Source organism: Galeopterus variegatus, unplaced genomic scaffold (assembly GCF_000696425.1).
Source record: "Galeopterus variegatus unplaced genomic scaffold, G_variegatus-3.0.2 Scaffold656, whole genome shotgun sequence".
Classification (NCBI taxonomy): domain Eukaryota; kingdom Metazoa; phylum Chordata; class Mammalia; order Dermoptera; family Cynocephalidae; genus Galeopterus; species Galeopterus variegatus.
In genome coordinates, this window is record NW_007726767.1 from 269,405 (window position 1) to 277,710 (window position 8,306).

General features: G+C 43.3%; 1 protein-coding gene across 1 annotated transcript in view; it reads right to left on the reverse strand.

Moving 5' to 3' along the window:
* The window catches only part of GFOD1 (glucose-fructose oxidoreductase domain containing 1), a 114,828-nt gene that overhangs the window by 65,688 nt on the left and 40,834 nt on the right, over nucleotides 1-8,306 (reverse strand). The gene's annotated exons all lie outside the window — the stretch shown is intronic.

Sequence of the window (8,306 nt, forward strand, 5' to 3'; positions counted from 1 at the left end):
TGACCACCCCACCCTTCATGTCCTCACAGGAGGGGCTCTGGGGCCTGCAGCCTCAGGCTACAACTGCAGTCTCTATTTACCTACTTGGAAAGAGAGTGCTAATAAAGAAACAAAAAAACAAACTGAACTCAAATACAAAGGAACAGAGACTCCTTGAAGAATGTCTTTAATTTGTATTTTTCTCTGTGTGTGTGTGTGTGTGTGTGTGTGTGTTTGTTTGTTGTATGGGTTTTGATGTTTGTTGTATGGCTATAAATCACCAGCTCGCATCATGAGAAACTAACTGTGTGGCCTTTGCACATGCTGTTCCCTCTGCCTGGAATGCTGTTTGCTCTCCCTCCCCCACCCTTGCCTCTTCTCCAAGTTAATTTCCTACTCACTCGCTTCTCAAACAAGACGCGCTTTACTGATGAACTACTCCAGACCCCTGGTATATGCTCTCATTTCTCCTTTATCTCTCTTATTTTCATTGTAATAAAATAATCAATTGTGCATTTTCCTCCACTAGACTGTAAGTTCCAAAGGAACAAAGCCCATACCACCTCTGCAGGTGTGTCTGTCCCAGTTTGTCCCCCAGTACAACCAAGCAGGTTGTTAAATTGTTGGGATACTCCTGCACTGGTTGGTAAACAGATACTGCTCCAAACCAACAATGTGCCTTCCCTGGGACCTAGACTCAGTCCAAACTGTGCAATGACTCTATGTAATAGAGTTTCATTGTATTTCCTGTGGACAAAGGGCAGGCCCTAAGTAATAGGCTAGCCTGGGACTCTGAACCCTTGCCTTCTGTCCATAGCTAATAGACTTGGAAAAGTTAGGTTTTTTTCCCAACTAGCTTTCTCTTTTAAAAACCTACTATTATAAACACAGGAATGAAAGGGGGGTAAGGAAATGGTCAAAGGGGATTTTAGCAAGCATTCATGTTTATATATGTAATTTGAAACTAAGGAAGTTTTTTTGTATATGTGTAGAATATGTCTGAAAGGATATACAAGATACAGTTAACAGTGGTTGCTCCAAGAAGGGGAGCTGGGAGATCAGAGAATGGAGAAAGAGGGAAATTAACATTTATTGTTTTCTCTTTTGTACCTGTGAATGTCGAATCACATGTGTGTATTACCTGTGATAAAAATATAAAAATAAAGTAAGTTTTTAAAAATTAAATTTGGAAAGTATGTAAATACAAATTTAATTTTTTAAGTGAAAGTAAAACATGAATACGTTCTTTTTAAAAAATCTAATACTAGGGCCGGCCCGGTGGCGCACTGCTACAGTGCGCCGCTTGGGAGCGTGGTGGCGCTCCCTCCGAGGGTTCGGATCCCACATACAGACTGGTTCCTGCTCACTGGCTGAGCGAGGTGCGGGAGCAACACCGAGGGTTGCGATCCCGTTGCCGGTCCCGGTCCGGTACGGGCGTGACACTGAGGGTTGCGATCCGTTGCTGGACACGGAAAAAGACAAAAAAGGAAAAAAAAAAAAATCTAATACTAGGGCCGGCCCGGTGGCGCACTGCTACAGTGCGCCGCTTGGGAGCGCGGTGGCGCTCCCTCCGAGGGTTCGGATCCCACATACAGACCGGTTCCTGCTCACTGGCTGAGCGAGGTGCGGGAGCAACACCGAGGGTTGCGATCCCGTTGCCGGTCCCGGTCCGGTACGGGCGTGACACTGAGGGTTGCGATCCGTTGCTGGACACGGAAAAAGACAAAAAAGGAAAAAAAAAATCTAATACTACAGTAGGAAGTAAAATGAAAGTAAATTTTCCCTCCTCAACCCATCCATTCCCCAAATAAAATGGTTTTGAACAGTTTCTTGTATATTCCAGAATATCTATCTTTTTAAAAAATTAGCCCAAATGGATCATGCTATATATTCCATTTCACATCTTAATTTTAACCTAACATATCTTGGGGATATATTAAGCATATCATATCAGCATATGCAAATCTAAATTATGGTTTTATAGGCTGCATAACAGCATGTTGTGTTAATATGACACAATTCACTTAACTCACTCTTCTATATGTAGACACATAGGGTGGTTCCAGTTATTCAGTGTTATAACTAATGCTGAAATCAACAGGTGTGCTAATATAACTAAATAAGTTCCCAGAAGATTAGCAGAGGTGAAGGGTGGTGTGAGTTTAACTTTGACAGCTATTGCTGAATGGTCAGGCACATTCTTAATCATTCTACAACTTTATTTTCTCCATTTGTAAATCAGGAAAATATTGTTGGCCTTCACCTTACTCCTTAAAAGGCTTGCCTAGCCTGAGAAATATGAAGCAAGATCATTTTATGTGATGTTTGGTCAAAGGCATTGTGTTTGTGCCAAGCTCCAACTCAGAGCTTTGTCTGGGGCCAGCTTACACTGATGGCTCCAGGCTAGGCTGCTGGTCCAACGGCACTGGTCTCAGCAGCCCTGAGAGAGCAAGGCCTGAACATCCTGTGGCCAATGGCAAGCCTGCCGCGTCCAGGAAGACCTTGTGCTTACCTCCTAAAATCACTTTCAGAGAAAAAAGGTGTTGTCATGAGTATGGGATGAGAGAAAGGGTCCAGCCAGCCCAAATGCAGTGGGTCTTGGGGACGACAGTGATGAAAAGTCAACAGTTCTAGCCTCAAAGGCCCGAACTGGTACTGGATTTCTGCTGTTTTTCCCTTCTCCTTGCTAAGTCATGAAGTTCCCATGATGATGTGCCAAGCCTCATTGAAATTGTCCTCTCTCTAACCATGACAAACGCAGGAGACAGGCCTGAGAAGGACCCTCTCACCTCTAAAGGTCACTCTTAAACCTCTTCACATCTACCCTCAAAAGCAGCACTGTCCAATCAAACTTGCAGCAATGCTGGAAATGCGCTCTATCAGTGCTATCCAATAAGGAAGTCACCAGCCACGTGTGATGATTAAGTACTTGAAATGTGGCTAGTGTGACTGAGGAACTGCATTTTTCACCTTATTTTCTTTTAATTAATTTAAATGTAAGTCACACATGGTCGGTGACTACTGCGTTGGGCAGAGCAGCTGTAATGGTTTTTAAAGTACAGATGCCTTTGTAGTCCAAACCTCTCTCAATCAGCCCATTTAAAAAGACAAAGCAACCCTCCAGCTGTCACATAACAGATGGATGTGTATGGGTGTGCAGCCATGAGTACCCCATGAGCCAAAATATTGATCATGACCTTTTGCAGTCACTGCTTATGTTTGGCCAACACACTGCTGCACTCCAGACAGCAGCACATCACTGGTGCGCTTGAGTCTGTGGAAGAAGAGACGGCCGTGCTCACCCTCCATTCAACAAACATCTACTACAGCTGTGCTCTGCTGGGCACCGGGCTACAGAGAAATAAGATGCTGAAGGAGCGAGTGGAGGAAGGAAAAGGGAAGGAAAAAAATATACATATATACACACATATATGGAAAAAGAGAAAAAACAGAAACCATGTGTCTTCTGTGGGTACTTTTCAACATGTCATTCCATTTGATGAGTTTAGTGGCTGAGACACATAAATGCCGGATGACAATGGGCTATGATTAAGGGTTTAGTGGCTAAATACAGAGCACTCAGGGAGCATGGAAGGGCACGCACGGAGACAGCCTCCACTTCCCTTCCAAAGTGCCATCTCATCCATTTAATATGGACGAACCCAGCCCTGGACACCCCCTGGTCCAACGTTGTGATCATTCTGTTAAAGCCTAGAATAAAGAAACTGTAGACATCATGTTTACATGAGGACAAGTAGAAGAGAAAGTTCATTTCAACATGGAAGAAAGCAACAAAAATGTTGGGGAACTGAGGATGCGATGACTTTCTGCTATAGACTGGATGCTCCCCACCCCCAGCCTCCCTGAGGCTTAATCGCCACTGTAACTGCTGAGGGTGGGAAATCCTGTTATGGTAATTGCACGGTGGGGCCTTGAAGAGGTGATTAGATTGTAGGACCATGCCTAGCGAATGGATTAATAGTGGTGGCCATGGGCCTGGTTCTGAGGGCTTTAAAAGGAGAGTGCATAGGGAACTCGCTTGCTCTCTGCTCCACCATTTCACAATGTGATGTCCTGCTGTCACTGTCGTCACCACCAAGACCCTCACCAGATGTGTTCCTTGAACAGTGGACTTCCCAGCCTCCAAAACTATAAGCAAATAAATTTTGTTTTCTTTATAAATCACCCAGTTTTGTGTATTTTATTATAAGCAACAGAAATGGACTAATACACCTTCTTTGCAAAGAAAACTGCTTGGGATCATGCACAGACGTTTGCCACCGTTTGTAATTACTCAAGACCCGTTCCCGAACCTCAGAGAAAATTCAGGGCCATCTATGAATGTAAAATTACACCTTCTCAAAAATGAATGGAAAATATTTAAATTTAAAAACATGAAGGACTTGTCTCTCAACTAGTAATACATTAATATTCACATATATTAATCTATACTACTGAGCACTTATAGTGGACCTGACATATATTATTTATTTTTAATCTTCATCACCCTTCACCCTGCAAAATAAGCACTGCTGTCACCATTTTACAAACAAAGGAACTGAGGCTCAGAGGCCAAATGCCAACCTAGGACTCTAACCCAGACCTTCTGAGGTCTGAAGTCCATGCCCCAGCCCATGCAATGTCAGTAAAACCCCCTGAGTAAGTGAATCTGTGCTGGAGCTGATGCTGAGGTGAATGTATCAGCTGGTAACATTGTGAGAGCAGAACTGTCAGCCCAGACACAATGTATTTTATAATTAATGTTTATGGACATTATACAGACAGAAGTTAACATCTCATAGACATGATTTTATGTCAGTAAGTGAGAAAAAAATCACAGAAACAAAGGCCAACATTCTTGACTTCCAGAAACATCCATCCCTGTAATCAGAATACTGGGAATTAACTGTTCCAGACGTGCCAGGTAGAAGATTAGAGACACATTACCCAAACTTTCCTCATATTTGATTTTTCTCAAGACTACCCCTTGTTAAACACTATGATACTAACATATAAAATTAGTGCTACTATAATAGAATCATGTTTAAAACACTTTTATCACAATGCCTAGGCAGAAGAGAGGGGGGATAAGAGAATAAACAATTAAAAATGAAAGATCACGTTTCTATAATTTCAAATTGATTAGGGTGTCCCTGTAGGTCTCAGAAAGTCAGACAACAGCAATGTGGCTGCCCCGGGAATGAAAGCCTAACCCAGAAGGGGCTCCAACACTCAGTCCTGTCCCTCAACCTTCCCCCACAACACCACTGCAGGCTTAGGGTCCATCTATCTATCTATCTGTCCCTCTCAAATAAATGCCAGAACTGCCCTCCCCTGCCTTCCTTCTAGTAGATGTGGGAAACACCAGGTTTGCATTTTAGGAGTTTTCACTGCAGGTAGAGAAGCTGAGCTAGTGATATAGCTTGTCATTAATTGAGCACTTACTATGTGCTGGGCACTGGACTAAGCACCATGCATATATTATCGCTTTTCATCTTCACAGGAACCATTTACATTAGATAATGTCATCCCCACTTTCCAGATGAGGAAACACAGCTACTGAGCTATGAAACTTCTCCACAGTCTTACTTGAATAGTGGTTCTCAACATGTTCATCCATTACAAGGGGAAGGGGGGAATACTTAAAAACACCCATACCTGTGTTCCACCCCTGAGATTCTTATATCCTTGCTCTAGGTTGCAGCCTGTGCAGTCATGACTGAGAACCACTGCACAAAAGCAAGTCAGCAGAGCAGGCAGGATTTGCAGCCAGGTCTCTCCAACCCCAGAACCTGATATCTTAACTACTTGGTCTACGTGGCCCTCCGTGCTGAAGTTAAGAGCATTAGGTGCTGGCAATCAATAACAGTTGTGATAGGAAATCAAAGCTAGACCAATCCTACCAGTTCAGGCTGCCCAGGTCTTCCATGCAGTTCCAGGTCTTTTCATCTAAGGGTTAACATGGGATCTCTGTGAATTGTGTCAGCCTTCTGGACTGTAATCAGTCATCCTTCCGATGACAAGAACAGTACTCCTCATCTCTAGAAAACCAAGAGTCCAGACTTCCTCCCATTTCAGGACTGGCTCAGACTCCTGGCAGCAATTTTGCTAACAAATGCTTTCAGAAATCCAAACCAGATATGTTTCCTATTAAATCAGAGAACAGCTTTCAATGTAAACAGTAATTGGGTTGTTACCTAAACATCCCTAGTTTGTTTTGAGAAATGCAGAGCCCTTTAAATACTTTACTTTAAAATAAGTGCTTACGTTGTTATTTTTTAAGCCTTCAGCTTTCCAAAATTGCCCTGGTGTGTGTCTGTCCTGCTCTTGACACATTTCTACTGCCCTTGACTTCCCTACTGTTCCTTCCCACAGAGAGCCAGAAACCGCTGCAATTATCTACATATTCAGGTGAACAGGAATAAAAACAGTAGGGTTTCACCTGTTACACCATCACTTCATTAATCTATATAAAAGTAATTAGATCATTGTGAAGAAGTCATTCCACAGCCCGCAACTGCTAGGATTGATATAATTTCATGGTATCATAAACATTTAACATTAAGTTCTCTTTCCCCAGTCCTCCCTTCAGAGGCTAGGGTAGTGACATGCCCACAGTGGAGCCCAAGTTGCTTATGGATTCCGAGACCCTCCTCCGGCTCCGAAGGTCCATGAGGTCCACCATGGACATCTGGTCTTCTTCATCCTCCCACATCCATGCTGCTATCCCAGGCCTGTCGGCTTTGGCTTTCTTGTTTCTCAACTGGTGAGATTTGGGTGAAAAACTGCCTAGAAAACAACAAATCTGAGATCATTGCAAATGACAGATCTCTTTCAAATGAAAGAGAAAAGGAGAAAATATCTGAACTTACAGTTCCCTCTAATTTCAGACTTTGTAAAAAAATGTTATCTTTTCTTGAAAACTGCTAAAAGAGTAGATTTTCAGTGTCCTGTCCACACAAAAAAAATAAGTATATGAAGTAATGCATTGTTAATTAGCATGATTTAGCCATTCCACAACATGTACATATTTCAAAACAACATGTTGTGATCCAGCAATCCCAATTCTAGGTTGATAGAGTTTGGATATGTTGTTCCTACCAAAACTCATGTGAGAATCTGATCCCCAAGGTGGCAGTGCTGGAAGCTGTTTGAGTCATGGGGGTGGATCCCTCACGAATGGATTAATGCTCTCACTGGGGGAGGCGGGGTAGTGAGTGAGTTCTCACTCTATTAGTTCCCTCAAGAGCTGGTTGTTTAAAAGACCCTGGCACCTTCTCTCTCTCTCTTGCTTCCTGTCACCATGTGATCTGTTTGTACCCGCCATTTGCCTGCCACTTTCCGCCATGAGTAGAAGCAGCCTGAGGCCCATGCCAGATGCCGCTGTCCTAGAATCACAAGCCAAATAAACGTCTGTTCTTTATAAATTACCCAGCCTCAAGCATTTCTGTTATAGCAACACAAACGGACTAATGCATGGGTATATATCCAAAGGAATTGAAATGGGTGGGTCAAAGAGATACCTACACTGCCATGTTCATTGCAGCACTATTCACAAGGGCCAAGTTATGGAAGCAACCCAAGTGTCCATCGATGGATGAATGGTTAAAGAAAATGCAGTATTTATACACAATGAAATACTACACAGTCTTAAAAAGGAAATTCTGTCATTCACTGCATGGATGGAACTAGAGGACATTATGCTAAGTGAAATAACCTGAGAGAGAAAGACAAATACTATATGATCTCACATGTGGAATCTACAAAAGTTGATCTCATAGAAATAGAGAGTAGAAAAGCGGTTACCAAAGGCTGGGAGGAAGTGGAGGGAAAGGGAAGACAGTGGTCAAAAGGTACAAAGTTCCAGCTGGACTGGAGAAATAAGTCTTAGTGATCTATTATTGCACTGCATGGTAGACACAGTTAATAATAATGTATCTTATATTTCATAATTGTTAACAGAATACATTTTTTTTTCCTTTTTGTCTTTTTTTTTTTTTTACTGACCGGTAACGGGATCGCAACCCTCGGTGTCACGCCCGTACCAGGGACCGGCAATGGGATCGCAACCCTCAGTGTCGCGCCCACACTGTGCTCAGCCAGTGAGCGGGAACAGGTCTCCACATGGGATCCGAACCCTCGGCAGGAGTGCTGCTGCGCTCCCAAGCAGCGCACTCTCCAGTGCGCCACCAGGCTGGCCCAACAGAATACATTTTTTTTTTCTTTTTGTCTTTTTTCGTGTCCGGCAACGGATCGCAACCCTCAGTGTCACGCCCGTACCAGGGACCGGCAATGGGATCGCAACCCTCAGTGTCGCGCCTGTACCA